Below are 9,752 nucleotides of genomic sequence, written 5' to 3' on the forward strand. Positions count from 1 at the left end.
CACAAAGTGGGCTGGATACGTCGACTATCAAAGGCCTACTGTACACTGTGCAAGGGGAGCAGCCCAACCTAATATGGGGGAAAAGAAAACAAACTGAACCGTTCATTTCATGCTCAGATTTACGGGCATAGTATATTGTACTTTGAAGCTCCGAGTCCGCTTTCTTTTTCTTTTTTTTTTTTTTTCTTTTTTTTTCTTCTTTTTTTTGACTAACTTTGTCATTTTCACTGCAGAATGTGTTTCTCTCTTCTTTCCATCTTATGGCATTGCAATGTTCACAGATGACACTGAATTCACCTCAGCCATGAGTCCATAATTTCTGATCAACTTCAGTTTCACTAAAGGACTGTGCGTTGCACGCTAAGGCCAACGTTGGTCCATTCTTTCTTGGCCTAGCACGCTCAAGGGTTTCCTCCAGATCCTGCCTATCAGAATGTAAATTCTGATTGACAGTCGCCTTTCTCCGTTTCATATCGCTTTCACCTCTGTTTCGTCGGATTAAACAAACTCTACTTTTATGGGGCATCTTACTACATTATTAACTAATATTCCATGGGCATCTTTATTCCGAATAGATTTGGATCTAGATTGACATCTTCTTGTTAACTACTCTAAATCAGTCGTGAATTCTATGCTCCAAATGCATCTATGATATGAACATCTGGATCCAGAGCTTTGCTCTATGAAAAGCTATGCAGAAAACACGCTCTAAATTCTGAAAACGTCAATACAGCGAAGTGAACATTTTGTGGGTTTAAACGAACTCAACGTGTTGGGGACATCACTACACCAAATATATCTAGAAAAAGTCAATACAATGAAGTTTGACCTGAAGTGCCCATCGACACTTCGAAGCACTCATCCAAACAGAGTTGGATGATATCGAGATTCTAGATCTGGAAACAGTAGAAGCAGCTTTGTAAACACCATGTAGAATTCTGTGGCACACACAGGACAAACCACAAACCGCATTTTTGTTCTTGCTAACTACTCCAAAATCAGTCTTGAAATGTGTGCTCCAAATACATCTAGGATAATTTGTGAGGCAGCGTGGTGGAATAAGGCTCTCGTCAATTTTTGGGCATGTAGAGTTATTGGTATCATCTTAAAGCTTGTTCACTTGTCTTTATTTAGATGAACAAAATATCCATTTATCTTGAATACTATTCGAGATATTTGCAAAATGAGGAGGTGGGGGTGACTTGTTTTCAAAGGTAAAATTAGTGAGAAAATGGCCGCCAAAGATGAGTCATTTCCTTAGCTTAAGAGTCCGTGGTAACTGAAAATCTAATTTTTGTGTGCCTTTATTCAACGTTTTTCTGAAAAATCCACACAGAAATGAGTTCTTTAATGGGCATGAAAGGTGTTGAGGCAAAAAAACTAAATTTGATCAAAATTCACAAACCGGGGGAAAAATGCAAATTTCTTCACTTTAATTATTTTGTCGAGAGCCTGATTCCACCATGGTGCCTCACATTTAGAGAGACCTTGATCTAGAGTCTTGCTCTATAAAAGAAAACTACCCACCAAATACGCGCCAAAATTTTGAAAACGTCAATACAACGAAGTAAAAATTTTGTGGGTTTAAACGAACTCAACGGGTTGAGGACATCACTACACTAAATGTAGATCTAGCTAGAAAAAGTCAATACCATGAAGTTTGTCCTGAAGTATCCATTGACACCTTGAAGCACACATCCAAACAGAGTTGGATACCGAGATTCTTGATCTGGAAATAGTAGAAGTAGCTGTCTCACACACACGACGAAGCATAAACCGAAACGGAAGTAGTCCCCTGTAAAATATGAAATGACTAATGTCAGAGTGAAAACATCCGAGAGTTTCGATGTACAGGAAAAAACACCAAACCTGCAAAATCTGAAGGTAGTTTCCGAACTTTGAAAATATGCCCACGTAACCCTTTGTGACAATTCTTAAGTGAATCATATTTTTGTAGATTTTGTGGGCATCTGTGTAAAAAATGTGTACTGACCTCACAAACGGGCTTAGCTTCATTATAATAAGATTATTATTATCATTATTATTGTTATTATTAATATTATTATTATTATTATTATTATTATTATTATTATTATTATTATTATTATCATCATTATCCCCCCCCCCCCCCCCAAGGAAAAAAAGTAGAAGACTATAATTCAAAAGCAAAATGAAACAAATCCGCTCGTGGACCTTGCAAGGTCAAAAATAAATCCTGACAAACAGCATCACGTAAAACAAGATTATCACCAGCGAGAAGCGATGCCTATAAGGAGAACAACGAATAGTGCAGGTCGTGGCCTGACAAAAATAGCAAGGCCAGAGAACAGGTCGAGAACTTGCAGAGAATCATGTCCCACCCCCTTAAACTAGCTGGACACTAAGGTGGTTATTAACATGAAGATTTTTAATTTTAGGTTGGAAGACAAGGGAAAGACCAAGAAAGACCTGGATCGAGGCCGTGATAAGACCTTATAAACCTGCCTGCCATCAATGTCAAGAATTCTCCCGTTACTTTTTTGGGGGGAAAAGATTGAGCTTCTTGGCATTGGACTATAATGTTCTGCTAACTAGAGGCTGTGGTGTAACAGATAAACTTTTCGGTATTTCACGCAGAAAATGTGAGTTCGATTTCCTGGGGTGGGAAGGGGGAGGGGGTGAACGGTTTTTCTTTCAATCGTATATCTCCGTGAGTCTTGCTGGGGTGCTGCATCCCTTTCGGTCTGGTCTAGCCTTGGCAGGCAGAGTCGAAAACCAGTCCGTCTCCTAATCGATCTAAATTACGTTGGTAGGCGCGTAAAACACTTATTTGCTAGACTCAGAATGCTCCACATCATATTCACCTCTCTTGTAGGGCAATGACGGAGAAAAATTCTGTCTTGAAATAGATGTGTGGGGAAAAAAACGTTCGTCTTCAAAAAAAGACAGATTTTGTCTTCGTTTTCTAGACTGCTTTATCAAAATTACTTTATAAAAATCTCTCTCTATTTCTGTCAGTCTCACTTGGGGAAAGGTTATCAAAGCCTGTCGGATAAACAAGTGAAAATTAACAAAACTTGGAAGGGGGGGAGGGGGAGGGGAGAGATAGCGTGACGTAGAGAGATAACAATTAATAGCCAAATATTGCTACCCCCAAAAGTCTATTGTTTCCTGTTTCTGGTCAAAAGGTGACACATCTTCTGGATTGCAATGTTTGATTGGTTGTAATATGCCGTGTGTTCTTAAGGTGTACCGAGGTATATAAGGATAACATGCAATACTAAAATATGTCATTTATTAAGAGTATTTCCTTTTTTTTTAAATGTTCGATGCGCTTTACAATAATGCAGCAAAACAAAAGACTGCCTTGCGCCACACGGTTCCAGTAGCGACCCTTTCTTTGCATCTCTCTCTCTCTCTCTCTCTCTCTCTCTCTCTCTCTCTCTCTCTCTCTCTCTCTCTCTCTCTCTCTCTCTCTCTCTCTCTTTCTGTCTCTCTCTCTTTCTGTCTCTCTCTTTCTCTCTTTCTTTCTTTCTTTCTTTCTCTTCTTTCTTTCTTTCTTTCTTTCTTTCTTTTTTTTTTTCTTTCTTTTCTCTCTTTCTTTTCTCTCTCTTTCTTTCTTTCTTTTCTCTCTCTTTCTATCTATCTATCTATCTATCTATCTATCTATCTATCTATCTATCTATCTATCTATTTCCTTCACTCCTTTTCCATACATGCTTGAATAGCTTACATTATTCCGAAAGTGTCTTTTTGAGCTGGATCAAGGTCAATTTTTGGATAGGCATTGTACACTGTGGCAATTGCTTGTTGTTGTTGTTGTTGTTGTTGTTGTTGTTGTTGTTGTTGTATGTGTGTGTGTGTGTGTGGTAGCCTATCCATTCGAAATGTTTGGAGCCCCGAAGAGCGTGCTCTTCGCCAGGGCTACCGCCTCCCTCAGGTAGCGGGTGAGGCAGTCCAACCTCCCTGAATCCTCCCCGAAGAGATGCCACCGCCATTATTGTTGTTGTTGTTGTTGTTGTTGTTGTTGTTGTTGTTGTTCTTCTTCTTCTTCTTCTTCTTCTTCTTCTTCTTCTTCTTCTTCTTCTTCTTGTGTTTTCATTTTATTTTCGCCAGAGTTTTAATAGTGCAAAATTAGAGAAGGAACAGAAAACACTTTAATTTCATAAGTTCGTGAACTTCAGCTTGATAAATGAAGGAAAAGTTCAAATTCTACTTATGTACGGGGGATGAAAGTACACACAATTTCTTTACTCCTGTTTTGCTGCCCCCACACTACGTTATCAGGTCACGTGATGCTGGGTTAGGGGGAATCTTGCCTCAAATGGTCTGATGCTGAGTGTTGTAAGTTAACTCTGACTCTCTTGTCTGACGCCATGGACCCAATACCTGGGCCTTTAGTGGACCCTGGCATTAAACATGTAACAAGGTTATCGCCAGCAAGATGCCATGCCTGTTTCAACAGTACGGGAGAGTGTGTGCTGTGAGGGAGGTAGATCAACAACAAAATTTTCTTTCGGTTTTTCGAGAACTCAAACCTGCGTACAATGGCGAGTGGGTTGCTCGGTAGCATCTGCCGGTGACACAGCATCACTGTCTTCTTCTCCCAACAGACGGTTTGTGAATAGAGTGGGAGAAGTGACTGGAGAAACAAACAGATGGACAAGCTGCCGTTTCCTGTTATGACAGAACTCTAGAGTCATGTAACCTCCGTCGTCGTCTGCAGCTGCTGTCAGAACTGGGAAAGACGAGCCTGGAAATAGAATACAAGATACGGTTTTCTGTCGTCGGTGGCCTAGTTGTTAGGCTCTCAGACTCGTAACCCGCAAGGTCGTGGGTTCGATTCCTGTCAAGGGCCAGGTACGTTGTGCCTGTAGAAAAGGCACTTTACAAGGATTTTCCTCCCTTCACCCAGGTGTCAATAAGTACCCGGCTATGGACAGTGAAAGATCTTGTCAGATTGATAGTATTTGAGCGTGTGGAATCCACAACGTTCAGTGTACACGGGAATCCGAGAATGTTTTTGGGTGTTCTAGGGTCTGCTGAGGTAATAATACTTGTAAAGCGCATCGAGTATGCCGAAGAGCGTGGACATGCGCTATATAAATGGAATAATTATTTATGATACCTTATTGTCCTTGTGGGGAAATTTTTCTTGGCTGTATAGGAATGGTAAAAACACATGTTGATGTACATCGAATTTAAAATATATGTTATTTTCATAAAAATTCAATATGAAGAGAAAAATATACCTGACAATAATACACATTATCACATCAGATACATATTCCAACTACATGCAGGAATTTATTACAGACCTTAAAAGTTATATAAATATATTTGAATAATGTATTATGTAATACGTACTAATGTTTTTTTCGACAGCAGCCTTATTCCAGAAGGTCGAAAAATGTTGTTTTTTTGTATCTTTTTTTGTTCGTTCGTAGTGTTACGTATCTTCCGCTGCGTGATCTTACAATTTGAGTAGAAAGCAGTTTTGATGGGTCGTTTATATTTTGTATACTTGTGGTCTCATATTGTTTTTCAATTCTTTTAAAATCATATCAAGGGATCTTGCTGGCTTTCTATATGATTCGGTCAAATTTTTCTTTATCTTGCACCCTACATTTTCCAGCCCAGCGGTAAATGCAAAACAGCAACATGGGAAATGGGTAAAAAGGGGACATGTTATTATCAACATCAAAATTTCTTAATTTCCTTAAAATGGACATCCTTTGATTTAGTTTTTCGTGAACAAGAGCAGCGTGGGGATGCCAGTCTTGCTTGTTTTCGATGGTTACTCGAAAGATATTTGTAGAAGTTTACTTTACTTATCTTTACTTCCTCTTTTTTAATGAACAGTGGTTGCAATTGGTCTTAAACTCTAAAGTCTACTATCACACCAATTTGTAAATACGTTTACAGTGTTTCTGTATTCATTCTCATTCGTTATTATAAGGCCTTGGTGAGTGGAGCCATCCGCAAATTATATTAGCTTGATATTTTTGTTATTAAAAATACAGCCATTGATTTAGAGCGTAAACAAGACAAGGGAGATTACATAGATGTTTTATTTGTAAAATTATAGTAGCTTTGTAGGACACTCCCCAAGTACTATATGTAACAGCATCACAGTGAAAAACATGGAGACTCTGTGTAGGGTTGGGGGTGGGGGGTTGAGGGGGTGGGGGAGGGCACAGACAGCTCAGCGCTCTTCCTGGACTTTGGTCTAAAGCCTCTATCCTGTTGAAAAAAACCCACGAAAAATCGTTACGCTCATAAGATAATTGCCAGCGTAATTTTTTACCTTTCTGGAGGTTTTGGTTCTGAAAGGAAGAGCAGAGCCAGCTTGGTAATAGTTCACTTGGATAAAAGAACAATCCAAATATAAATCAATTGAATGTTCCAAAATTGAAGCGTTTCCCAGAGTCAATTGTTCAATAGAAACAGTGTTTTGTTCTCATTTTCTCAGAACGGCTACAATCACTAAGGCATTTATCTTGTGAGGGTGACGAAATGATTATTTGGAAATAAAAGCAAGTTTAAAAAAAACAGCAGACAACGTCTACACAAACGAAGCACGCCAGACACATGGCACAGATTGTTTGACAGGTGTCAGACAAGTCGTTCTGGACACAGGCGGATATATTTTAGTTTAATAAAAGTTTTACGGCGCTCGCAATTGTATAAGGTCATATGAGCGCGCGAAACACAGGTTGGTTGCATTTGCAATAGTTCATAGCACGACTTGATTTCGTGTAATAGTCAGGTTAAAATGTTTAAAAATTTATACGATAAAATATTCAGTCTTAAAAACAATAATTTACTTGTAATTAAAATAACAATATCTACATATTTTGGTAAAGGCCAATGGCCTTTATAAATTCTAGATTTGTGTTGAGATCAACAACGGAGTACATATCTTTCAATTTTGTTGATTTAGAAGATTCCCATCGGGTCTCTGGCATTCTGACGTCGGTTGCTATAGAAGACGAGGAGAACCTGGAATGATAGGATCCTGTACTAGACCAGCAGATGATATCTAATTTTATTTTAGTAAGTGTTTGTCGACATTTGAAATGCAATAAGTAGGTCATATAAGTGCCGAAGACTAGAGGTGCTACAAGAAAATAACAAACACAAAAAAGAGGAGGAGGAATAAAAACGATAGATGCTTGATAGGAAAGAAGGAGCAAACCGCACCAGGGCACCCGCCAACCACACGCCAAAAAACCTCAGCTAGAGAGGAGACTCACTCAACATATAAAAATAGCTTGGCTATTTCAGATGCGAATGAGTCTCAATGGACTGCAGCTGATGAAGCTAGCCAAAAGTAAGGGCATAATTTATTCTTAGCAGAATGTGGTTTTTTGGGAGAATGCTGAGAATTTCTTGGAAGGTAAAGGTATCAAATGAGATAGTACTTGAAGAAGCCCATATGCGCCGAATGCTAATAAAAATAATCAGTTTCTGGGACATTTGAATAGACATAAAGGCAAAATTTAAGGCAGACGAGACAGGGGTAGATCAAGAGCAAAACTTGGAGAGCCTAAACTGATGGGCGAGGGGGGAAAGATCAGGATAACGTAGATTTTTTAAAGAGCATTCAAGCAAAGGAATGAATGGAGAACCATGACCAGTCGACGACTGTAACAGACCTAGCATTTAATGATGAGAACGGTGTGCAAGGGAAACAAATCAAGTCAAAAAGTCAACTCCAGGTACACCAAGCTTACACAGCCGTGGCTTTCTACGGACCTACTGAAGAAGCTGTGGGGAGGGACAAGGATAATCTTTTGTTCTTTGAGTGTATTTATAGGCTGCACTAAAGGGTGTTCAAGCACATGCTTTGACAATGTTATTATTGGTAATCAAGGCTCAGAATTGGAACTGGCCATACAGACAGAGAAAGAGTCATGGAAAATCGTGAACCTGACCAACAGCGGGGACAGATGTACGACTTCTCATCATAAGTGAGACCCTGTTTCAACACAGAACCACCTCACGTTAGAATAAATATATCCATGGGATGGGCGAAAGGAGAGGAGGGGGGTGAGAGAAAGTACACCTGGGTAAATCGATAGGCAATTTTGTTTTGGTAAGTGTTTTATGTCACTCGCTACTACTTACGGTCTTAATATGAACGTTTTTAGGAGCACATATTGAGCTTTTACTTTTTTACTTTTATCCGCCGCTTAAACCCTTTTGGGTGCCGTGGGAAGTAAGAGATGTCTCTCTGTCGCCAGCCGGAGAGCTTGGGTCAGGGGGATCCGTTAGTTGTTAGTGTTTCCCTGACTCCATCTATCCAGGTCATTTGATTCTTTGGTGTTGGATGTGATGCATGACATCATTTGTGCCCACCATTTCTCTGATTACTGATTTTCTAATTTTAACATATTGAGCACATCGTTGGAATGTATCGTTTTGGTTTTGATTTTAATCTTTAATCAAACTTTGATGTATAATGTTAGGCTTAAAAACTTTCACTTTGAATAATTGATGTAAAAGTGAGAAGGCATTTTATCGAGCATTTTCCGTACCAATTTTTACGGTTTCTTCCCCCCCCCCCCCCCCCCCCAGAAAATAAAGTTTTGATTCATTAAAGAAATGTTGCCATTTATTTCAAAACATGTTATTCAATTATAAACTTTAACACACCCTTTCTGCAGAGCAAAATTTGAAGATAACAAAGTTATGAATTAAATAGGAATAATTTGTTTGACTTATCTGAATTTTAGTGACAGACATTATTATCATTAGCGAATAAAGAATGTCATAACAGGAAGTCAAAGCATACAGAAATCCGATTATCTCATCGACTATACATTGGTAGTAAGAACCTTCAGCAAAGCAAAAAGAGGATGAAAAAAAGAAAACCCATTGATTCAGACAAAAATGATGGATCACGTTAAATAAGAGAGAACACACTGGGATTCTGGAAGAAAAAATAAGAGGAATGAGCAGAATCAGAAATTCATACAGATTGTAGAAGGAAGGGGGGGGGGTTTGAGGCTAAAGATTAATAATACACGTATAGTCAAGTCTGGAAAAAAATGTTGACCAAGCGAGAGAGAAGTGAGCAAACATGGACAAAGAAGTTCAGCGAGGATGAAGAAGATACGCAAAAAGAAATCTGTGGAGAAGCCAGAAGAGAATGATTAGAAAGCAGCCAGAAAAGATATTTTATAAACTTTATTTAAAGGCAAATACAGACGCAGTGCGGGCGTCTGTGGTGTAGTGGTAAGGCGTTCCATCCTTGCACGCAGAAGACCCCAGTTCGATTCCCGTATGGGGAGAATTGTTGTAGAGTATCTTGGTCTTTCTACTTGGAAGTTGCATCCCTCTCAGCCAGATTGGGCCTGGACAGGAGGTGTCGAACCCCCCCCCCCCTCCTTAATTGTATCGATGTAGGCATTAAACACCCACATTTATTTTATGAAAATACACAGATTCACTAGGGCACAAGTGAAGGACTGTAAAGCCAGGGCAATAAGGTCTGCAAAACTTCAAAGTTTCTTCTCAAACTTAAATCTGGCACCAAAGATGTCAGGCCGGGCAACTGACACGGCATTACCTCCCACTTCCACGATGCTTGGGGACAGTAGAACATGTACTGCCAGCCAAAACTATGTACAATATTATAGGAATGACTTTCAGAGCGACACCGTGATGTGCCAGGGGTATCTCCATCTTTACACCTAGAAGAAGAAGAAGAAGAAGAAGAAGAAGAAGAAGAAGAAGAAGAAGAAGAAGAAGAAGAAGAAGAAGAAGAA

The sequence above is a fragment of the Aplysia californica genome, unplaced genomic scaffold (assembly GCF_000002075.1).
Source record: "Aplysia californica isolate F4 #8 unplaced genomic scaffold, AplCal3.0 scaffold00094, whole genome shotgun sequence".
In the NCBI taxonomy this organism is placed as follows: domain Eukaryota; kingdom Metazoa; phylum Mollusca; class Gastropoda; order Aplysiida; family Aplysiidae; genus Aplysia; species Aplysia californica.